General features: G+C 39.2%; 1 protein-coding gene across 4 annotated transcripts in view; it reads left to right on the forward strand.

Moving 5' to 3' along the window:
- LOC114599023 (BEN domain-containing protein 5) overlaps positions 1-26,006 on the forward strand; it is a 723,068-nt gene that overhangs the window by 26,186 nt on the left and 670,876 nt on the right. The gene's annotated exons all lie outside the window — the stretch shown is intronic.

The raw sequence follows: 26,006 nt of genomic DNA on the forward strand, positions 1-26,006 counted from the left end.
GTGCATTTTAAATGAGAATGAAGTAAACTTTTGCTTGAGAACCAGAAATGTTCTGAATATTTAGATAGCTCTTATTTTCTTATTCTCTGTAGCTGAATTAGAGATGGCCTGTACTATATTGTTGCTATTTAGACATGTTAATCCTTGCACAAATTCTTGTGAAAGATCAGTTGGATGTGGACAACCTTGCCTTCATGCTCATCTAGTAGCTATACATTATAGAAAGTGTTTCTGTGGTTAGTGGTGGAGGCAGATCATAGGGCACATGAGTTAAGGTTAAGAAATGTCTCCTTGGACTGCACAAGAGCCAAATGATTAATCACAATGTTGGCAAGACAACTTATAAAATGTTTTGTTCCTATGGACAACTAATTGTAAGGGGCGAAAATGGGAGAAAGATGTTTGATTAGAGAACAAGAGCAACACAGTGTGATAGCATAAATAAAACCCAGGAAAATGTGACAGATCTTAAATATTGTCATCTGCTTAGCTTGTAGAGGTCCTTCAGTTGGGAAAAATTCCTCCCTGGCCCTGAATGCGTCAACCATAAAACCATAGCAAAGTCAAGTAAAAGGGGCGCCAACCATGAGATAAGGGAGGGTGGGTGGAAGATCCTAAAACCCCATTGCGGTCCTTACCAAAGGTCAGGGCAATTTTTATGCCCAGGGAGCAGACCTGAATGAAGTCTTCTAGGAGTCTTTGTCAGACCTGCCCCCAGGCTCCACCCCTTCACCCACCTATGATTGGCCAGTTGTGCCCAGTGGGCAAATTTGAATCTTATAGCTGGTGGGAGAGGTTGTTGCTTCTCCCATCAGCTGTTGGAGCCTGGGACTGAAGAGCCTGGGACCACTAGATGGCAGTGGGGCTGTGCCAGGCCATATATACCACTTCACCTTCAAGCAGGTGAGTGGATGTTGTCCAGATTTAACCCAGTGATACTACTTTGCTTTTATTCCACAGTTCTTTCCTTAATGTACATTTTGTCAGTACTAATATGGCCCAGCTGTTTACAATATGTAGTTCTGTATACATGTATGTCTGTGCATGATTTTGTATCATTATGTCTTGCCTGAAAAAATCCCATAACTAAAATAACATTTTAATGGAAGAATTATTTATATGACTATCCTATGTTACAAGAAAAAAAATCATGAAATGTGTTATCAAAATTTGTGGTGCTGCATAGATGATTGGTCCCATTCCCCTGTTTTGTTCCTTAGTCAACGATGAGATTGTAAAGCCATGAGATGATTGAGTACCTGTCTCAATGAGCACCAAGATCTCATGTAGAGATACAATATATATCTAGAGTTCACAGGATATTTGTTTTCATGGTTGTATACATGAAAAAGAATGGGTTCACTATTAACTTTGACTTGTGAGGTCTGTTTTTATAATATGTCTTCCTGCAATCTGCTTTTTTTATCTCTCAAATATCCGTTAAAATGAGTCCTACATGAATATAATGAAATCTTAAGCATCTCTCAGACTGGGCACCACCAGACACTGCAACCTTAGTGTATTAAATAAATGCTACAAATTGTTGTATCAAATGGATATGGTGTGTTTTTAATTAACTATATTGTGTCATATAAGAAACATATTGTAAAAGTCTCTTTGGTGTATTCTGAACAGGTTGTAAAATCATTTTAAGTGATTTATTTAAGATTATAAAATATAATTGCACCTTCTTCATAACCCCTCCTTAATGGCATTAGAGCTGCAGTCCAGGTCATAGTTAAGCATGTTTAAATGTCATTATTTCAGTGTAGCAGGTCTTGATTAACTTGATATAACATATTTACGATAAACTAGCTTATTGATGTTACATTTATTATTGTTATTGAAGTGGCACAGAGAAGAATGTAAAGAAAGCAAACTATGTTTTCAATATCATTAATCCACCTGTGATACCTGTATACAATTGTATGGTCTGCTACAGTGATTTGATGAGATTCTATCATGAAGAGTTTGCAGTCCTTTGACAAGGATAGTTTTGCATAGATTTTTGTTTGTTGCAAAGGGCTGAACTCCACAAGATCCCTTTACAACTCCAAGTCTATAATTGTTTAATTGCAAAATTAAACCTACAAAGAGATTACTTAAAAGAAAAACATTTTCACAAATATACTGCCCTGGGTTTTAACATAAGGAAGTTTCCTGCCCACCCCCCTCTCCATCTATTTGTGCCCTTGAAACAGCTGATAAACAAAGGTCTCTGTGCCTAAACTGACTTTTACAGTTATTCCTGGTGTGGCTGGAGAAAAGCGTTTCTCCCTCTCCCACAACAGTAGAACATGTGGACATCCAGTGAAGCAGAATGTTAGAAGACCTGAGATGGTCAATCCAGAGCATCATCTACTCTGATTGCCCATCACCAGCATGTGTCCTGACAGATTGCTCTAGATTTGTTTGCTTTGTTTTCTTACCAAAAATTTAAGCTGTTTCAAGCTGAAATTGAAGTGTTTGGGAATAGTTTCTGTATATTACATTCCCATGTTATGAAAAACTGTCCTTTTATTACGTCTCAAGACTGGAGGATGGACAAACAAACAAACGAATGAATGAATGAATGAATGTAATTAGGTATTCATTATGAGCAGTTTTGTCCCTTGTAACCTTCTATTCCTGAATTGATAAATGTTGTATATGATTGCATTATTTGTTTGCTACTCTGTGTGAAATGTAAATTAAATGCAGAATGAAGCAGTGATATCTAAGAATCTTAGAGATGCCTCATATTTTATATAGAAATATCAGTTCCATACATACACCATTGTTGTAAAATGAGTAACTTTGCAGTTGTGGAAACTTTTGCCTATTAATATTCTTCCAAGTAGGATCCTTTCAAGTAGAGACATTTCTTTTGAATCATTACAATGTAATGCATAGTAAGCATTTTATGTAATGCTTCCCTAACATGTTCCAGCTTTTAGAATATAATTAATATGGATTGACATAGATAAAATTGTGTTAAATTTATACACTTAATTTCTAATGTCTATGAAACCATCTTAGTTGCCAATTTTTTGAAATTACAGCAAGCATATTCATACTTTTGATTGTTACACTGATGTTTCTTGAGTAGAATCTAAATAGCCAGGTGTGTTTACTTACTTAATATGATGACATCTGTCAATCAGAATGTCAAAATTCTAAATAGTACAAACAAGAAGGATGCTTTGTTGTAATTATCATTATATTAGTGATGTGACACATTTAGTTTTGCTTCTATTTAGGAACTTATTTGTAGCATGCTTTTCAAGTCACACTTGTTTTTGGCAACTGGCAGACCTCAGGACAAATCCAGCATACAGAAAATACTGCTACAATATCCCACTTTAAGTATTCACAATTTCTCTTTCTCTTTTCTTACTACTTCTCTCATATTCTTCTTTCTAGGGGTTTGGTACCACCTATATATGAGTTTTAGAGTCTTAATAATGGCTAAAGTTTTCTGAAGCATTGACCTTAACTATGGTTAATTCTAACCAGGCTTCATTATTATTCAGAGTTTGAAATCATGTTTGAAAAATAGAGAGTGGGAGTATGTAGCTATTACCCGTAAGTGCCTTACATTCACTTTGGATCAGAGGACAATTTTTAGTGGTGGGGAACCTTTCCTTTCCTTTCCTTTCCTTTCCTTTCCTTTCCTTTCCTTTCCTTTCCTTTCCTTTCCCCCCTTGAATCTGCATTCGACTTTGGACAAGTCTCTGGGAGCTGGGAGCCAGCAGTGGGTAGAAGTGGGGCATATTCCAGGGGAAATTGCCTTGTGGGCCAAATTAGGACCCATACTAAGCTTAATTTGGCGCACTGGCCAAAGTTTTCTACACTTAGCAGATACATCTGCTGGGTCAAAAGTCCTTGCAATCATGGAAGGGCACCATTTGGATACAAGTCAGTGACTTCTTTTGGGGGTACAGCCCTCAGAAGAGGTTGTCTATTTATCAGTATAATTTTCAGTTCCCAAATGCATAATATTACTTATGAAATATTTAGTTTATTTAAAATGTAAAGTTTCTTACCATTTTAGAAGGATAACAGCTATCATGAATATATATATGCATTATTCTTATGCTGTAATACACTTTCAAGTAACACCTCTCCTAATGTACATATAGTCACAATATTCTAACTTTAAAATAACGTGGAGAAGCTTTCCCCTTTTTGGTAAATTGCAAGGGCTTATACAAAAGGGATGTATTTTATTGCAGAAAACTTAACACGGTATCACCACAGGGTTTTTATTTTTTATTTTTTTAATCATTTCTTTGACATTTTTGGCTTACACAACAGGGTGCCAAACATTTATGACAGCTTACAGTGGAAAAACAATATTGCTTTTAGTTAACAACGTTAGCTATGAATATATATTGACAGCATTTTCACTACAGATTTGTTACCAACATAATACAAAGCAAATAGCATTCAATATGTTGGAATACTCAAGGGAATTAAAGAGTTTCAAAAACAAATTTATGGTATTAGGTGCTGAATGTTGAAATCTAATGAAAATGCAAATCTAGAAGCATCAGCAGAACATACTTTATGCAAAGGAATATAGTTTATCCAACTGATAAAATTAAGATTAAGCTGAAAAGAATTACTTTAGAATATCTCTTCTTGTTTTAGTAAACTAAAGAGTGAAAATCAGCATCAATGTCTGAAACTTTCTTGCTGACTTTTTAAACAGCCAAACCCAGGTGAGATGAAAACGACAGCCAAAACAAGCCCTCCCCCATTTTGTTTGCAAGGTCTTGCATCCCCCCCATTAATACCATAGGGCAGGCTTCCTCAACCTCAGCCCTCCAGATGTTTTGAGACTACAATTCCCATCATCCCTGACCACTGGTCCTGCTAGCTAGGGATCATGGGAGTTGTAGGCCAAAAACATCTGGAGGGCCGAGGTTGAGGAAGCCTGCCATAGGGGAAGCAAAGCAACTACAGAGAGCCTAAAATGCCGAGTACTAGCCAAACATTCTGAATGATGCTCTGCCGAGGCATGGAATCCATATGTGGTACTACACAAAGAAAGATACTGTGCTGCGTCATACAGTATGTAGTGTGGTCTTAATTCTAAACTATCAAGTGATCTGTTCAAGATAGACCTTTTTCCAGACCCAAATATCAATATGACCATTAAGAAAAGCAGAAATTAATAGTTTCGTAAATCAACATGTTATTTGCTGGATAAGGTTGGAAGATATTCTGTTTACAGGATAATGCCTCCCTCTAGACTTGATTGGCAGGGTCTTTTATCTTCTCTTCCAGGGGATAGTAGTGGTGCAGGGTATTTGTCCAGATGTCCTCATATATATGGTACTTTACCAAGTAACATAAGCAAAATGCCATGTATTTGCCAACCTAAATACAGACCAGGGAAAAGGCAAGAGGAAAAAGGAGGAGGATCAGAAGCAAAAGTAACAAGGGATTATGGAAGGGAAGGTTTAAAACTCATCTGCTTGTGATTCCTCCACTCTGCTGCTTATCCGACAGGAGAACAGCTGACACTGAGGAAAAGGAGTATGGGGTGCAGAAAAAAGTTAATATTTTTACCTGAAGCCCCACCTCTACTCCCTGCTGCTCAGTAGGAAGGTATGTGGTGGATCACATAAGATTAGGCTGGTCAGAAGCAGCCTGCAGAATGCAGATTGAACATTTCTAAATGACAGATAGAAAACGGGCATATTTCCTGAAGGCAATGTATACTGAGTGTAGAATGTATAAAGCTCAAATAAGATATAGTAGTACCTCAGGTTAAGTACTTAATTCGTTCCGGAGGTCCGTTCTTAACCTGAAACTGTTCTTAACCTGAAGCACCACTTTAGCTAATGGGGCCTCTTGCTGCCGCCGCGCCGCCGGAGCGCGATTTCTGTTCTCATTCTGAAGCAAAGTTCTTAACCCGAGGTACTATTTCTGGGTTAGTGGAGTCTGTAACCTGAAGCGTATGTAGCCCGAGGTACCACTGTATACATACTCTCTAAAACCTGCTAACGATTGTGCATATTGACTGGAGAATATACAAAATGCAGTTGCGATATGCACATTCCTCAAGGCTTGTTGGAAATTATGTATATTGAGAAATGTGACAAAATTCCTTCTTCATGGACAGATTATATGCATATTCTCTATGAGGCCTGGTGAATATGCACTGTGGTTGGATGTTGTGCACATGAACTGTTCAACATACATTATATACCTTCCCTCATATTATCCAAACCATCATAATTATTGACACCTTTCTAGTTCATAAAATTCCTAAGTTCTGTTTAGTTCTGTGAGTTTTGGTACAGTAAGGTGATTTCTTTGAGAGCTACCCATAGGGAAATTAATATGTTTTTTAATAGTAAAACTATTTAATAATCCAACATCAAGAACTGGATTTAGGGCTGTTTGGGAGGTTCCACTGCACAGGGTGCCAAGCCAAGTGGGTGCAAAATAATAAAAACAAAAGCACAAAACCCTGTATTTATACAGGTAGCTACTGAGAAGATCCATAAAAAACTGTACTTAAAGGAATTATTGTGAAAATAAGAAATATTTAGGGAAGGGCACCAAATTTTGTCATCGCTCAGGGTTCCATATTATCAAAGTCTGCCCTTGCAACATAGTCACTATAGTTTACTGGTGCTATCCTCCCCCCACATACCATACTATGAACTACATTGGTGTCTTCCTTTGTTTATGCTTCAAACGTTGAGTTTTAAGAGAGGAAGGCTCTTTTTTCCTTGGAAAAATGAAGTCACAGAATTCAATAGGACTTTTGAGAAGGCTGTTTCTAGACTGTTGGAATTAAACTATTGGTACCGAGAAATATGCACTTAGGAAAGGCCTCCTCCCTGATGAGTTATCCCCCTTTTCAGCAGAAAACAATTACTTGGAATTGTCCCATGAGTGACTAATACAGAGGCTGAGAAGTGAATATAGTAAATAAGAAAGATAGTAAATATAGATCAAAACATCCTCATTTACTGTCAGAAATAAGATAGGAGCAGTATTAAGGCACATCGATGAAACAAACCAGCACTTATTCACGGTGAAATCTGTAAAGTGTCTTCGATTGCTCAAGGGATCTTTAGATATAGCATTATTTTCTCTGTCTTATGGATGACTTGACCACCTCTGCTATGAATTTTTCATGATTTTCCTGACCCAGCATCTCTTGCCTGTGGAGAGAGTAATACAGTATTGATTTGGGTGTTAGATTTCTACCTTTTTCTTTTCTTTTGCGACAACAAGATTTTGTAGCCTAGAAACCTCAATCCCTGATTACTCATTAGAGAATTGAGCAGTTCTTTTTAGATCTAGAATGAAAAAGAGAGGTTTGAGTGCTTGTGTTGTAGGCAGTCTTTACTGGAATTTCAAATGATCTCCGTGCTAAGGTTTAATGTTGTTAAAAGCTTCCTTAATTGAACCAGGAGTGCAAGGAATACAGATTAAAGAGACAAGACCTCTATCTGACAATTAGAATGTTGTGGGTGATGTTTGTGAACATGCTCATTTAAAAGCATACCACAAGCTAGAAAACTAGGGGGGAAAGGCTCAACTGCTGCATTTTTTCCAGTCAATGACTTCTGCTGGCTTATTTTCTGTGCCTCTCAGGCATATTAGAAAATTGAAAAGAGTCCATGATGCTGCCACTTTTCAGCTAAATTGTTTTGTAAGAGAAAAGGGAAAAAGCCGTATCTTACATCCCATGCAAACTTACTGTCAGCATTGCCATGGAAACAAGATTTTTAAAAAGGAGTTAACTGAAATTTAGCAGCATTTTCATTTCTTTGTGATTCATACTTCATAAAAATGCAAATCTCACACTAATACATGTTTTACCTTAATATTTTATACTACTGTTTAGATTTAACTGATCTAATGTTTTGCTTAATTAAATTTTGAGCTTCTTTGAATGCTTTACATTTATATTTTTAAAAAGTACTCTGGTCCTATCAAGCTTCAGATTCTGACAGTGTGACACACTATTTAAAATACTGTCATTGAGAAAATCATTCATTTCAACCTGTAATCATAAGCAGAACAAAGTATTGTAAAACCATGACTGATTTTTTTTTGCCATTATAGTCTTTATTTATGCTGCTTTATCAGATTAGAAAGTATTGTATTACTTCAGTTTCTTTCTCTTTTGTTTCATTCCATGCTAAAGAAGAAGAAAAATAGTCAAACTTACTTTTCTTTTCTAGCAGTCAAACTCTGTGTGTGTGTGTGTGTGTGTGTGTGTGTGTGTGTGTGAATATTTGGGTGGGCACATAACGACTCTAGCAGATTGATAATATTTTGAACTGTTTTCTGATATCTTTTTCCACAGTGTGGCTGCTTGGTTTACCAGATGCTGTTCAAGGACATTCCTCATCTGTAAACAGATTATCACAAATAAGGCAAACTCCATTTTTAATCATTGCCTTTGTGGTTATCTATAAATGGTGTGCCTTCAGGTGGATTGATGCTTCTGTTATGCCTGTAAAACAAGGGTGGGCTATATGTAGCCCTTCAGATGTTGGACTACAACTTCCACCAGCCTCAGCAAGCATGGCCTGCATGGGCTGCAACCCTCACCATCAGGGATGGTGAGGGTTGCAGCCCAAGAACTACTGGAGGGTCATAATTTCCCAGTCTTGGTGTAAAAAATGTTGACCAAGTGTAATTTCCAACATCCTAAACGAGCCTAGCCAAACATTTTCTTTATGTGCTTTACTATTGTATGGAATGACCAAGGAATACTAGGGGAACGTTGGGTTTGGTATCTAGAAAGATATAGTTTCATTGTTATGGCTCATATAGTCCCAGTGCAAGAGCATGAAGAATGACAGCAGAGTCCATTATTTTAAAAGAGTAGTTATTCAGATAATTTCTTTTTAATGAATAATATAAACAGACAATTGGGAGCCCTTTAGTTCCATTACCTAACATTTAGTTCCATTACCTAACATCTTTGCACTGTAGTAGCAATTTGGCAGCATTGATTCAAATATCATGTATAGACAGTGTTTATTTTCTAATATATTTTTCTAACCTCCTCTACAGAAAATATTCATCGTGTTTTGTTGTGTATTTTATGCATTGTAATAATAATTTTCAAAATCTGTCTGCAGAACAAACTACCAGACTCCATCCTTCCTTTAAAAAACCCAAACCAAACCGCCAATTATTCTGCCAAAAACGAAATTCAGAACTCAGGATCCAGTTAGATAGTGGCAGGGCACCCAACATGTTGCACTCCAGATGTTGCTAACTACAACTTCCATCATCCCTGATAATTGAACGTAATGGCTGGAGCTGATGGGAGTTGCAGTTTAACAACATGTGAAGGGCACAACACTGCTTACATCTGTTCTATGGCATTCAGACTTGAGATAAGTAGATAAAAAAATGTCAGATAGGCAGGGGAGAACATGGTTAGCATTGCACTGTTATACAGTCATACTTTGGAAGTCGAACGGAATCGGTTCCAGAAGTCCGTTTGACTTCCAGAACGTTCGGAAACCAAAGAGCGGCTTCTGATTGGCTTCAGGAAGCTACTGCAGCCAATCAGAAGCCATGGAAGCCCCGTCGGATTGTCATGTTCTAAAGAACATTTGCAAACTGGCACACTCTATTCTGGGTTTGCGGTGTTTGGGAGCCAAAGCATCCGAGTACCAAGATGTTTGGGTTCCAAGGTACAACTGTATATCTAAGGAGCAGTGCTTCTTTTCTTTAAAAAAATATTTAGGGGTATTCTCATTTTCCTACTCATATTGAAATACTGCCCCTCAATGAGGTCAAACTTAGATTCACAAAATGTTTAGGGGTATGCATCCCCCTGCATCCCCCCTGAAAAAAGCACTGCTAAGGAGTAAATACAAATAACTCCGGTGTATTTTATAAAACGCTTTATGAGCATTTAGTGAAGCAATCACACATGGATTCCACAACAGTTTTCCATAATATACTGCATTCAGCATCTTCTGTATGAGATCTGCTATATGTCTATGTTTAACAAAACCTACTTGTTCTGCATGGATTATACTAGGTAATATATTTGCCAGTTGATATTAGCTGGAATACTAGTAAATGTTTTAGCACCCTGCCCAATGCATGAAATGTGTCCAGAGTCTCTGAATCTTTACGTGGTTTCAATATTACCACTATTCTAGACTCTTTCCAGGATCTCAGGACAATTGCCCCTGTTAGAATCCATATTTCAGAATTTTTTAAAAATAAAATTTATCTGTCAGATCATCTATACCAGGGGCTTTATGCAGTTTAAACTTTTCCATATATTTTCTAGTTGTATACTAGCTTTCACAGAAATTCAAAACCTTTTAAACATGGCTGCGCTGTACATTTATATAATGACTCTAAAAAAAAATATTTCTAGCCCATTTCCTAATCATTTGCAAAACTGAATTTTCCTGTTTCACTGGTATAGCAGTGAGCTCTGCACTATGCCTGCAACCTCTGTTTCTTTGTGTAGTAACAGCAAATTTAGACCTTATCAGTGTATATGTGAAAAGGGAAATTTTCTTGTCCCATGTGCATCACTCTTTATTTAAGGAAGGAAGAAGGCTGAAGCGTGTGATAGAAATTATGTAGATTAGCCACCATAATTAGCTCAGCATATTTGCATGTTATGCTAGTTATCTTGATTTAGGGGTTGGGTTATGGCAACCCTACTTCAGCTGATTAAATAGTGGTTCTTGCTTGAATAAAGAAGGCAACCATTTTGAAGTCTTGAACTAATTTAAATAAAATTACACTGTTTTACAATGTTTATCTTCCTAGTTTCTTTTCCTCTGAACATGTAAATTACGGCTCCTTTGGCAAAGTCTTTGTTGTTTTTGCTTTTATAAAGAAATGGGTGGGAGGAAGAAGAGTTAATTATTGGGTTATGTCCTCTTACTGAAAGGTTAAAAATTGTTCCTCACTTTCATTGGAATGACAGATTATAGAGCATGAGAATAGAAGACAATAATTTTAGCTAGGGGTTGTAATTCTCAGGAGAATGTAATTCCCAACACAGAAGGAAAACAAATTAGGATAATATTACAGTTGTGTGTATATTTTTGGGATCTTAGTAGCCATTCTCAACATACACACCTCTCTCATATTGCTGAAAACAGAAACAAAGAAGATTTGACTATATCCTATATGCTCCTACAAAGTTCCTAGCAGTAGTATTTAAGTTTATAGTTTTTGTGGTTTTTAAATTATCCACCAATATTCCTAAAACTGGGAGTCTAAATGTTTCCAAACTGAGCCTCTACTTTAAGAATGCACAGACTGATGGAGACCCAAGCACCATGCCACTCATCTGAAAATCCTATAGCTAATCTACAAAGAGTTTTCTGGGTCCTTGGGAGAAGAGGTGGGAAAAAGCATGAAATGAAATGAATTGGCTGCTGTTGGCGACCAGATATATTTTGCCTTTGAAAAACCTCCATTATTTACTTAATTAAAAATATTTTTATGCCACTCTTCTTCAAAGGTATGAGGGTTTCCCCCAATAGGCACGAAGAAACAATCATATCAAAAGTAAAATACAGTGAATCACTTAAACTACATTATTAAAATCCTATAGAGAGTCAGCTAAAAGAAGTGAATGCCTCTCTAAATGCCTGGACAAAAAAAGAAAAAAAATGGATCTGGCACAACAATGATTCTAACATTGGTTCTAGCCATAATCCTTTGGGAAGGGCATCCCAGAGAATGGGCAGCAGCATAGTACAAGCTTCCTCTAACACATGGGAAAGTGTTTCCATTGAATTCACAGGTAGGTTGGTGTAGAGAAGGCACTTCTTCAGATATCTGAGTTCTTTTAATGGTTGTAATGGTAAGTACGAAGAAATTAAGAGTCCCTACCGATGATCCCATCCCATACATACAGTCTTGTGAATGATGAAAGAAATGGTTTGAGTTTGATTCTAAAGTTACACACTGGGGCTTTTCTGCAATTCCTCTCCCATGTTGGTGAAAACAAGTCATAAACTTGCTTATAATTTTATTAATTGGATTGGTCCTATAGAAATAGTCTTCTGTTAGGAGCGAGCCAGCAATAAATCACACGGAATAAATGAAGTTATCACTTTATTAGAAGAAGCAGGATCTGCTCAAGAACGCCAAACCTAATGAGCACAGTATTTCTCTTCGGTAGGTCTTGCCCCTATGAGGCAGCTGTGGAGACTGAAGGTTCTTAGCTTCCCACAGCTGCCTAAGTATCCTCTTCCTCTGGGTCTTTTCCAAGCAATCCGAGGCTACATCAGCATGTTTTCCTTTGCTCCTCCTGCTTCATACCAGGGAGACGGGAGGGAGGGGAGTTTGGTGCAGCAGAGCAGGGAAGACACTTGTACTTCTTCATCTTCTGCCTCATAACCTCTCCTGCTTCCATTTCTGATTCTGATTCTGGACTTCTTTCTGCCACAGATCCCTGTTCACTAAAACCTGTTACCTCTTCAGGTTTTGACACCTCTTCCTCCCAGTCTTTTCTCTGACCACTCATCTTTGACCCTCTTCCTCCCAGTCTTTTCTCTGACCACACATCTTTGACCCACCACCAATCCCTGGGCTCTAAGCCTTCCTTTGAGAAGAATGGGGGTGCATCCCACCATTCCTCTGTGTCCAGACAGTCTGTGACATCTTCTAATGGACTAACATGGCTGCAAACATTTGCTAAATAAACTAGTTCTCTTTAAAGCTTTTTTCTGGGTGTTTTCATTGCAAAATCATGAGTTAGCTCCCCAAAGTCAATTTCTTAGGAAAGTTCAACTCAATAGACAATATAATGATGAAGATGAAGATGATTTATATCACCTTTTCCCCAGGCCAGAACTTGACTTTCAGATAAAATAAACAACTAAACAACTAAAAACATAGAAAATAATAATTAAAAAGCAATTAAATACGAATAGAATTAAAACAATTATACTTATTACAATAAAAACATAACAGTACCATGCCTTTCCTTCACAGCCGTTAGTTCCCAAAATAACTACTATAGTTGGCTTAGTAGTTCTTGCCCCATAGTAAACTCCTGCAGTTTTTACAAGGAAACTTATCAGAAAAATCTTTAGGACACTTGTGAAGCTTCTTTCAGTTCTTCTGGAACATAAAACAAATGTTATTGATTACTCTGAATCTTTGCAACAGCTTTCTTTCCATTTGTGATTCCCACCAACTGGTATAAATAGATCATTTTGGTTTCTCAGTAGCCCATGCTTTTTTGCAAATATTTCGTTTTGTATTCTTTACTTTTCAAATTCTCTGTTGGTTGTTTACAATGTAATCTGTTCTTATTTGAACACATTGAAAAACAGATGGTTTGCTCTCTATATCGTGTATGGCTTGCTCATATGTTTTAAGTCATACCTAATTTTGATACAGATATAACCTGCTGGTTATCTATGTCTGGAAATTTCCTAGTTGTCCATTTAACTTCGGTTTCTTATTGTTAATTACTGATGTTATTTTGTTAATTTCTAGTTATAAAACTTTCTTATATCTATCTCAGGATTTAAACATATATTGATCACGTAACTGTGCCCATTTTAATGTTGTTTTCCTGGTGAGTTTAGACAACCATAATAGATTCCTGGTGTAGTTCTCAGTATAGAACCTTCTGTTGGTCTAAAATATTTATTTGCTTCTTTGAACAACTGATCTTCACTGCAGGACTCCAGCACTGTAGTAGCTAAATATATCGGGAATGCCCAACCCCCTTTCTTTTCATGTCTTGTAGCTTACATTCTTGTCAGCTTTAGCTCTTTTCTCATCCCAAATGAATGAAATTGTTTCTGGTATTCCTCCGTATCTGTTTACGTCAGACATGTATATTACTATTGTATCTGCATATAGTCTCAACTTGTGTTCAGTATTCTGACTTGCTATTTCTGTAATGCCTTCATGTTACCTTATAACAGTAGTCACTGGCTCTAATGCACTCTTTCTGTGTGCCTCTTTCAAATATAGTTTCCTGGAAATTCTTCCATTAATTAGTAACCTGGCAGTTGGTTCCACATACATTAACGCTATCTATCTGCAGAAACTGCTGCCAAACATCCGGGTTTTCCATTCATCTGGGTTTTCCTTGACATTTTGCCGATTCAGCAAACTTTTCCCCATATACCATTTTTGAACCCCCAAACCAGAACATGTCAGGAATTTTCCTGAGGTATGGCAAGCCTATTAATAACACAAAGTTTTACATAACCCTTTACACCTGGGGACCAGTATACCTTAAAAAATATTCTCATATCTTAACTTATATAGCCTTTATAACCTCTATCACTGGAAACTGCAGGATACCATGTTATCAGGATTTCCATTGTATATGATATAGCAGTCGATCACATAGGGTGGTGGCACCTACCCACTGGAATTCACTCTTGTTACATATTGGACGGACTCCATCTCTGTTATCTTTTTGGCACCTGCTGAAGAGCTTCCTCTTTCAACAAACCTCCTAAGTTTGTGTTTGTATTCAAATAGTTCTTAGATGTTCTGATTGTCTTATTGCTTGTGTGTTTGCCACACTGGACTCCTTTAGAAAGAAGGGCAGAAAATAAATAAATAAATAAAAATAAATAGTTTTAGTCTTGCTGATTGTTTTATTTCCCCCCTTAAAGAATAAATGAACAAAAACTCATTGTTCTCCCCCCCCCCATGTGGTCCTTGTGTTTTATATAATTTATATATTCACGGATCTCATCCCATCCTGTCAGGTTAATTAACCTATCTTCTTAGTAATCAACATATTTTTGTACGTTTTATTTATATGTATCTATACTATCTAGTTTATTCCATGTTCTTTCACTTTAAATTTTACTTCCTATGATTACTTATCCTTACAAATCTTTTCTAATTTGCTTAGAAAATGTATCTAAAACTTAATCTGGGTTGCACATAAACCTATATTAGATGCAGGAGTTAGGAGGAATTGCATCTCATTTGATAACGTACTAACGTCCTTGTATTTCTGTTGCTGCCAAACATTTTGGATGTCGTAAGTGCAAGCAGATAAAAGTTTTTGGCTTTGAGGGAACTGGAGTTTGTTTTCTTAGAAGGATAGGGGTATGGGTAATCTATTTTACTAACAGATAAATAAAATTTCTGATAATTAAATTAGTATCTTTTTAGATCACTCAAGCAATTCATTGGGAGTAATAATTCTGTATTGTTTTTGAACAAAACCATCAGCCCAAAGTTGTAATTGATGTTCAAGGACACAAGCATAAAGGACATAACTTTATATCTTAAATTCTAAGCACTTTGTCATATTCTGCAGAACTTGTCTTTTTGCCATTTTATTTGGAAATTTATTTCCCTCAAGGGAAGAGATTGAGATGTCCAGGGTTGTTGTTGGTATGAAAGCTAAGGATCTAGACCTCCTGCTTGGTGTGTGAGGTGTGAACATGAAGATAGAAATCATTCAAGTTGAATGATATAACTCAGTTCACCTTTAGTTCACCTGGGAACTTATGGGAACTTCTTTCTGGTGCAATTCAGAGATTTTTCAAAACAGTTCAGTTCACTTCATTCAACTGAACTAGCTTGTTCTACTGTAAATATTTGCCAGCCCTATTCAGAGTAGACTCACTGAAATTAATGAACCTTAGATAGTAATGTACATTAATTACAATGGGGTTTTTCAGAGTAGGACTAGGATTGGATACAACTTTTAATGAACCGTTGTGAACCATGCATATACAATAGATGACAATATAAAGTAACAGAGGGATATCTGCATTTATAAATACCTGTAGCGTTAGTTTCATTCACATGCATTTTTTGCTATTGAATTTCCAGATTACTTTGATAAAGCACAAGATTGTACATGCTACTATGTTAGAAGAAAGATAAAGTTTGCATCCATGCCTGCATATGTGTCAATTTAAATAGGTACTTAACTGCCACGGCGATACAATTGAATTTGTCAGTATGGTAATAGAGTAGTTCAATAATAAAAAGTCAGTCCAAGGAGAATGGGACAAATTTTGTAATAAGTAAGCTGGTTTTAGTATTAGAGATTTATTTTTCTAAATGGTGAATGTGGAAAACACACTTTCTTGGTGTGTGCTTGGTGGCTGAATTTCTATACTCATGGGGATTTCTTTTATCAGACCTTCAGCACTTTGCTGCTGGGATCAGGTTTAAAGCAAAATTATTCCATCTATACGGTAATGTATTCCAAGCCAACATTAAAAATAAATTAAACTGAGACAAGCAAACCCCTTGGGTAAGTTTTCTTCTAAGTCTAATGTCCCTTTCTACAGTCAACTTATGCCCTTCGGTAGCTGTACACACTTCCTGCACTGCTAGATGCGACTGTGCCCTCCCCATTTTTCCATTACATAGACTGCCGAGCTTAGCAGTTTCTGTTGACTCTGAAGTAACTTCGATCACCAATTGCATCTCTGCTTTGTGTTAGTGTGTGTTTGTCAATTTTCTATACTGTGCGTGCGTTAGCAGGTTACACAGCTTTTAAAACTGCAGTGCTGTGGAACGTAATTGGATTCTTCATAAATAGTGAAGAAAGAAAGTTCTAAGAAAAACTAGTTACCTTTGAGCTACATTTTTTAAAACTTGAGTTATGTTATTGCTCATACAAAAATAGTGCAATCTTAGTGTATCATTTTTACCACTAGAGTGGAACTATTTTTATAACCTTTTTGTCTCCACTTTCCCCTTAAACTAAGATTTTGTTCTTACTGCATGGAACTGAAAGTATTAAACTACCATTGCCCTTGATTTAGTTTGCTGCTTCTTCATGGCAGAAATTGCCCTTCATGCATAGCTGAGCTTGTAATGTGTGCCCTAGATGCTGAGTAAACGCTTTTGCTGTCTGTCCCTGGCTTACTTACTCAGGCAGTCTGAGTCACCTTCAAAGCATCAAGATTATGTGTGTATACACTGTAATAAATAACCACCTGTGCCAGACTAATGCAAATTGAATTCATTGAAATATAGCCTCTTACACAAAAATTTATGTTTCTATTATAATTTTTATTATATAAAACAAGTTGAGCAGTAAAAATAGAGATCTAAATTCATGTTTCAAAAACTGTTAAACAATATAATCCTACTAATCCTGTCTTTTTAACACACACATTTTAAAAATTTTAAATACAAGTTGTAGAACATTTGCAGAACTGCGAAGGGTATTCTTAAACATAATAGTTTAAGTATGTTCCAATAAACTGAGAGAAGATTGCTATCACATTTCTGCTTCTGTAACTTCAGATTTTTTTATTTTAAGTACCGTATTTTTCTGTGTATAAGACTAGGGGTTTTTTTTAACCAAAAAAAGAGGGGCTTGTCTTATACATGGGTGTTTTCTGAGGGGTGCTTTCTTAATTTGGAGTCCCCCAAAATAGGGGGCGTCTTTTACATGGGGCATCTTATACACGGAAAAATACGGTAGTTATGATTTGTTATATATTGTCTATCTAACTGCGTTGTCTAGGCAGTTCATAACATGAATTATTGAATAAGCACGAAGACTAAGGTAAACCGAACTATAGAGTATGGGATGGTTCAGTGGACTTCTACTTCCAAATGAATAGATGTGGGCTAAAGTAAAGGTCTTTGTTTGCATCTCAATATTTTGGTAAATGCAGAGGGAAAATAATTAGAGATTTTATGAATTTTCTATAGATTGGCTCTGCTACACAAACTCCATCTGTCTTCCAACTTTACATGGACAGTTTCCATAATTAATATTAGAAATCATGCATGTTCAGCTTTGATCTGAATCTTGCTGCACTTTCTGCTGTGTGATTTACTACTTTTGTTACATTTAGCTAAGCGATGTGCTGAAGCAATTTTGTTTATGGGGCATCCCCCCTCCTCTCGCATTATGCAGTGATTTGCACAATTGCATGAACAACATTCATTTTGGTTAATGAAAAGGTCCCCAACTGTAAGTAGTTAGGTGCCTGTATATACTTTTTATTTTAAATTGAATTTACTTGTTCTGATTCTAAGGAGCAGATTAGAATTTTTTTTAACTATAATATAAATAACATAGCAAAATGATACAACAAAGACAGGCATTAAACATGTTTTAAATACAGTGGTAAATATGCAGGCTTTGAATTAACCTTCATTTCATGCTAGTTCAGGATTATTGAATTAAACTACTCTTTAAAAAGCTGTTTCTCCTGTTCAAAGTAATATACAGTATATCCCAATTAGCATTCTTCCATTTTGGCTGTGAGAGTAAAGCCGAAAAGATGATCAAAAGCAGTGGAACAAAAATGCTCAGAATCATAGAATTAAAAAACTATAGAGTTGGAACAAACCCCAAGTGCCATCTAGTCCAACCCCCTGCAATGCAGGAATCTCAACTAAAGCATTCATGACAGATGGCCATCCAGTCTCAACAATGTATTATAACACACGAATGCACTTGCATGTGTGAACAGTGCTGACTTTGTCCCTATAAATCTCAGACATTTCCCATCTTCCCTGCATCTTATTGTGATCACCATTCCTGAGAATGAATGACAAAGGTATTCCCAACCATGGTGAAGGGGATGCAGCCTAGACCAGTGAGATAGGTATATTGGTTGCTGAATAATATCCCCCTAACTTCCTGTCATTTTATTTATTTATGTTACTGATGATATGATGCAAGATTGCCATTTTATTTTGCCTTTACAATCTAATTTCCACATATCAGTGGGGAAGTGAAAGGTCATGCTCTCAAGAGTTCACTTTGAAAACTGCATGGGCATAAGAAAATGTATCCCTTTCATTTCCTACTTGTCTTTCAGATGTCTAGAAGTCACAAAAGACAGTTTCAGTTACACTCCCAAAGCAGGTAGTACAGTCTGTATTATGCTGTGCCCTTTGCTAGTATGTAAATATTTATTTTATTCAGTTCTTAGGGATAAGCATGTTAATGGATAAATTAATGATGAAGAATATTTCCACCAGAGTAACATACACACACATACAAATGTGCACACCCCCTTTCCTTTGAGCTGGTGTTACAGATACCTTTTGGAAAGCAAGGGCCTTCCAAGCCTTTGGCATATATAGATTTCTCTGCACCTGCATAGTGCCCATCAGCTAATCAGAGAGCAAACCCATTTAAAGTCTGATTGCAGGCCTGGCTTGGATTCACTTCCTGCCTGTAAAGACACATTTCGTTTCCTTCTGCACAGCAGCAGTTTGAATCAGCAACCTGCTGATTAATGCCAAGGGGCAGCCCCATCAGGTGCACTCGATCCCAGCCATGCCTTTGCCTGTCCCACACCTGACATCACATATCACAGGTGGGCATGCTTTGGGGGGGGGGTTGGAACTTCAGGAGCCTAATTATGTAAGTTCCCCACTTCTGATTTAAAGCCCTGAACATATTGAGACCAAGTTGCCTAAGGATTGCTCCGCTCAGCTTGGATGGGGCACTGCTAAGAGTACCACATGCCCCGGAGGTACATTTGGTGTGTACTAGAACCTGGGATTTTGGTGTTGCATCTCCAGCCTTCTGGAGCAGTTACCAGCCAAGACAAGTGCCTACTGTTTTGATATTTAGGCAGCCATTTAATATAGTTTTGTTTAAGAAGGCTTATTATTATGGAATAATAATTGAACAATTGTAGAAATGGTTTAGTGCTTTAGTTTACTGTGTAATCTTATTATTTTGTTTGTATTTTGTTTTACTGTATAGCACTACAGAAACTTTTGATTGTGAAGCAGTTTATATATCTGCAAATAAATAATATTTATTTATTTAGAAATATAGAGGGCTGCTCTCTTTCCCTCCTTTGCCAGCCCCCAGTGGTAATCTTTGTGTGCTTATTTATAAGCCTGACAATAAGCATGAGCCTATGACTTGCATTTTGGCATAGATGATCTGGTTCAGATCTGAACAAGCACATAGAAGTTTCTGCACAACTTCAGTGATTGGATGTGGCAAACTGGGCTTTCTTCCAGCTTACTCTTTTCTGTTTGTGAATCAAGATCAATATCACAAGACACAGCAGCTGCAGAGCCATGGTCTTAAAGAAATGGGCACTATTTGGAAGAACTCTTTGGCTTACCACTCCTTGGATTTTTCACTGACAATATACACAATTATCTTAAACTAGTTTTTAGAATTTAACAATTTACAATCCAAGTATTGACTTCTGGATTTTTATTTAACCACCTCAGATTATTTCAACGAAAGTACCGTATTTTTCGCACGATTGGACGCACCGGACCATAGGACGCACCTAGTTTTTTGGGGGGGAAATAAAGGAAAAAATTTCCCCCTTTATTTCCCCCCCTAAAGCAGGTCAGGGAAACCGAACCAGGTCGAGGAACAGCGGGATAGTGGCGCTGCGCCTCCCTGCTGTCCCCAAGTTTGTGGGGCTGGCCGATGTCTGTCTGGCGGGCGGGGAGCTCTGCTTCAGGGCGCCCCACCCGCCAGGCAGCAGGCTGCTATCCGCAGCGTGGGGAGCCCTGTGGGGAACTCCTGCAAGCCTCCCCACTCTGCGGATGTATGCCTGGCGCGAGGGGCGCTCTGCTTCAGGGCGCCCCACCCGCCAGGCAGCAGGCTGCTATCCGCAGCGTGGGGAGCCCTGTGGGGAATTCCTGCAAGGCTCCCCACTCTGCGGATGTATGCCTGGCGCGAGGGGTGCTCTGCTTCAGGGCGCCCCACCCGCCAGGCAGCAGGCTGCTATCCGCAGCGTGGGGAGCCCTGTGGGGAATTCCTGCAAGGCTCCCCACGCTGCGGATGTGTTCCCGAAGCGCCTGGAGCTCTGCTTTCAGGGCGCCCGGCGCTCCGGGAAGCAGGCTGCTATCCGCAGCCTAGACACGGCTAGCGGAGCGCTAATCCCGAAGCCCCAAGCTTCGGGATTAGCGCGACGCTTCGCTAGCCCTGGGAGAGCCCCGCGACGTCGCGGGGCTCTCCCAGGGCTAGCGAGACCTTGCTGACACCCAGAAGCTTGGGGCGCGCTGAGCTCCGCGCGCCCCAACTTCGGGATTAGCGCGGCGCTTCGCTAGCCCTGGGAGAGCCCCGCAACGTCGCGGGGCTCTCCCAGGGCTAGCGAGACCTTGCCGGCACCCAGAAGCTTGGGGCACGCTGAGCTCCGCGCGCCCCAAGCTTCGGGATTAGCGCGGCGCTTCGCTAGCCCTGGGAGAGCCCCGCAACGTCGCGGGGCTCTCCCAGGGCTAGCGAGACCTTGCCGGCACCCAGAAGCTTGGGGCGCGCTGAGCTCCGCGCGCCCCAAGCTTCGGGATTAGCGCGGCGCTTCGCTAGCCCTGGGAGAGCCCCGCAACGTCGCGGGGCTCTCCCAGGGCTAGCGAGACCTTGCCGGCACCCAGAAGCTTGGGGCGCGCTGAGCTCCACGCGCCCCAAGCTTCGGGATTAGCGCGGCGCTTCGCTAGCCCTGGGAGAGCCCCGCAACGTCGCGGGGCTCTCCCAGGGCTAGCGAGACCTTGCCGGCACCCAGAAGCTTGGGGCGCGCTGAGCTCCGCGCGCCCCAAGCTTCGGGATTAGCGCGGTGCTTCGCTAGCCCTGGGAGAGCCATGCAACGTCACGGGGCTCTCCCAGGGCTAGCGAGACCTTGCCGGCACCCAGAAGCTTGGGGCGCGCTGAGCTCCGCGCGCCCCAAGCTTCGGGATTAATGCAGCGCTCCGCTAGCCGTGGGAGAGCTGGGTCTCCCACGGCTAGCGGATAGCTTCCTGAAGCCTGGAGAGCGAGAGGGGTCGGTGCGCACCGACCCCTCTCACTCTCCAGGCTTCAGCGAAAGCCTGCATTCGCTCCATAGGACGCACACACATTTTCCCTTGCTTTTTAGGAGGGAAAAAGTGCGTCCTATGGTGCGAAAAATATGGTAATTTGCAAATCTTAACTGCTACCATTTATTACTCTTCCAAAATAATTATCTCAAACTCTCATTAGTCTAAGTACCAAACGCTTAATCAGGAGCCCTAAAAGAAGTCCTAAAATCATAAAAGAAGTAAATTGTATGCTTGAGAAGTATTATACACTTCTTGTGTTTCAGCCCAACATTAGCTCCATGCAGGTGTTACCAGTAGGTAGTATGGATGCATGAGGGGAGGGTGGCATAGACAAGTGTACAAGTTTCAGCTCATGGAAGGTGACATCTTTTGACATCTTTAACTCATGGAAAATTACTGAAGTGAGGAGCCTTTTGCATTCATGTAGGCTCCCATGTATTTTAGAACCCTGATTTTCCAGATTTCTAAAATCTTCGGAGAGTCTCCACAGATTTTGAATGTCATATTCCATGAGTTAAAATATGTCACACTGATGCGGGGTGGAACCCTTCACCTATTTATATTTTTCCTATTGGTAATTCTTCCATAGGGCTGTGATCTGTCATAAAAAAAGATTATAATATATTGCTACAAGATTATCACCTAAATGAGCAAAGGAAGCACCCTGTAATGCAGTCTTTCAACTATTCCACATGGTTATTGATGGTTTTCATATGCAGAATTTTAGAATTATGCTTAGACAATATATTGTCATGAATTAATTTTAATGAACATAGTAGAGTGTGCTTATTTTAGATCCAAGAGGGGCATCACTTTTAGGCAAGCAGTGCTCTGATAGGCCTTTTCAGAATGACTGACACCCATATGCCCCCAGCTAAGAGAGCTTGTTCCTTAGTTTAGGAAGGTTTCAGGGCACTCTGACACTTGAAACCTATTGATGTGAACTCTGTGTTGAATTGTGGCTGTTGTGTCAAAGACGTGGGTTGGCTATTTTAGTTCATGATGAGTGCTGTTGTTTAGTTTAATGTTCTTATTTGTTTATTAATTTATATTCTGCCTTATCAACAAGTGCTCAAGACAACTTACATTCAGTCACATTATAACCATGTGTGAAGCAGGCTGGGGTAACCTTGGGCAGGCTGCCCAAGGCTGCTAACTCAAGTATCAGAAGCATCAATTGTCCGCATGCTTTAAAATAATGTTTCCTGTTTCTTTCTTGCATTTTCAATTATTTTAATGTTGCTGAAAATGACAGCATGTTGGAATATTTTCAAGGTTTTTCTATGTAGACCATGCCCTTTTTAAAACACAGCTTGCTCTTTCAGGCTATTGCTTTAAGTATACCTTAACAACCACAATACCATCCTTCAGTTCCTTGAGAATGGTGCTTGTTGACTCACACAAGTATGAGGAGTTTATATCAATATAGTATGATAAAAGCATATTCTTTATGGATGACATCTGCTGTTACCTCATCTTCTTTCATTAGGAGTGGGTATTCATTTAAAAGATCAGATACCAGCATTCAGACTTATCAAAAAAGTGTGTATAATTTCCTATTGAACTGCATCCTTTAGCTAAACATTCTACTAAATCATTCTAAATTTCATGAGATTATTCCCACTTAAAAGCTCAAACCTTAGTTTCATACTTAGATGTCTCAGCTATTGTTACCTTTCATATTACTACCTCTATTGTGGTCTTCTTCCAAAGGAAGTGTTTTAGTTCTGACCATTCTTGTCAAGTGACAAAATAAATAATATCCTAGTGTTTTCTGTTTATCTTTTATTTGCCAAGGCCTTGAGAAGCATACTCTCAGAGTTAACATGAAAGGAAGATGTACCAAACAATTCTTCACTCTGGCATTTGGTCCAATCTAAATTTTGATGAGAACCTTTTCCAGGCTTTTTGTGGCAGCACAGGCAAATTATGGCACGTTTCCCACCAAGAGCACTCAATTTCCTTTTGTGATTCTTGAATCTAATTTTTCTTATAGTCTAGTAAACACAAATGAAACATCATGGAGGTAAATTTTTATTATAGGTTGTTAGATTTGTTATAGATTAAAGTTTTAGGCAGAATATAAGGAAGAAGCACAGTGTACTCTGATTAAGGAGGGGCTCACTCGTATTGAGGTGGGTTCATTAGCCGCATTACTTCCACGGTCCTTAATACATACTTCTTGCTACTTTTCTCAGTGTCTGGAAAGCACATGGGAAAGTGGGTTACATATCAGGGTATGAGAATTGCTGGTGCCCAAGTACTGACACTGGCTGTGGGATAATTCCCTTTGTTTGTTGTAATCTGACCATTTTCTAGACACAAAAGCATTTAAGGTGGATATAAACCAACTAACTAACTAACTAACTAACTAACTAACTAACTAACTAACTGTTTATTTTAAAACCACCCCATAAGGTTGAAGCTGGTCAGGAAATTTGATTAATTGCATTAAAATTAAATCAGTTTTCCTGGAAGCCCAGTTTCTATAAAAACTGGATTCTATAAAAACAATAGCGCCAGATCCAAAGAAAATAGAGATAGTTCAGTATGGAAGATATGGAGTACAATTGCTACTGTTCTGTTGTCAAATCTAATAATACCTGGTAATTCAGCCTTCCTGTTTCTTGTACCTTAGTTTGGTGGTCCATAGATGGAAAGCCAGTTTATATGTAGCCAAGGTATGAAGGCTATACATATAGCAATATGCAGAAGCAAACCCACCATACATATACTCTTCAGTGTCAATGACCTATGCAAATAAATGCCCACATGAGAATGCTTTACTCATGCAGTCTATCCATCTTTTTTTTCTTGGTTCCTGGACTAACTCTTTAAAAGTCATTAATAGTTTTGATGGACTCAGCAACCATGGAAATTGCTTTCTCATTCGAGAAATGAATTATCTCATTTTAGATGTCAATACTATTTTCTTTTGCTGTTCTGATTTATCACCAATGACCACTAGGGAGTGTGTCACACCAAGTCATCTTTTCACTGCACCTATGCATCCCCTTATGTAATACAAAATTAAAGTTAGCATCCCAGGTTTCCTTACAAGGGCATAAATAACATTGAACTTAATGGGGTTTACTTCTGAGTAAACATGCATAGGAATGGGCTGTAAGGCTACACTATTTTAAGTATAAGCCCGATTGAACGCTGTGGACTTACTTCTGGGTAAACATATGCAGGCCATGCCACATCAACTGGTGGTTATTAGCAGTAAGGCCTAAAAGGTTTAAATTACAAATATGTATTTTTAAAACAATCTATGAGGGGGGGAAATCCCCTGAACTGTTCAACAAGGAGTGAACATGCTCAGTAGGCAAAGAACACTGAATCAGTTGGAAAAGAAAAAAGGGAGAATGGCGTCAGCTAGCTGTCTGGCTGGCAGTGGCTGATGAGGAGGAGAATATTGCTACAGCAACCTCAGAGACTTCAGAACACTGGCTGGAGAGGCTGGCTGGCTGGAGAAGCTATCTGACAGGAACACACAGTCAAGGAGTATGTTGGTGGTAAGTATGAGAAGGCCAGTGCTATTTCTTGTCTCTTCCTCTGTTGCCTCTTGTTCCATTTTCTTCTTCCTCTTTTTCCTCCTCCAAGAGGAAAAGTATTCTGAGAGCAAAAGAGAATGATTACTGTAGTTTACATTCTATTGTATGAGGGTCAGACTCTGAGTGGTTTACAGCACCCCATGCAGTGTTGTCCAGAGGTACTAAACCCATGTTGCAGGTTGGAGGCTGGGCTGAATCTGATAGAAGAGGTAAAGGTAAAGGTACCCCAGCCCGTACGGGCCAGTCTTGACAGACTCTAGGGTTGTGCGCCCATCTCACTCTATAGGCCAGCGCTGTCTGGAGACACTTCCTGGTCACGTGGCCAGCGTGACGAAGCTACTCTGGCGAGTCAGAGCAGCACATGGAAACGCCGTTTACCTTCCCGCTAGTAAGCAGTCCCTATTTATCTACTTGCACCCGAGGGTGCTTTCGAACTGCTAGGTTGGCAGGCGCTGGGACCGAGCAACGGGAGCGCACCCCGCCGCGGGGATTCTTCCCACAATTCTACAGGTGGTCCTGTGTCTGGCCCGGGGCGTACGAAGGGGGGGGGGGTGTGTGACGGAAAAGTTGGTTCCACAAGTGTTTCTTTTTACTTTTTTCTCCTGCCAGCAAATGGTTAAAGAATGGCAGCCTCTGATTGACTATGGTTCCAGGAGGCAGAGTTTAAAAGGAGAGGTTTTGTAGGGAGATAGAGTTAGTTGGGGAGTTTAAGGTGGTTGAGTTGAGGTGCTT

The sequence above is a fragment of the Podarcis muralis genome, chromosome 5, assembly GCF_964188315.1.
Source record: "Podarcis muralis chromosome 5, rPodMur119.hap1.1, whole genome shotgun sequence".
Classification (NCBI taxonomy): Eukaryota; Metazoa; Chordata; class Lepidosauria; order Squamata; family Lacertidae; genus Podarcis; species Podarcis muralis.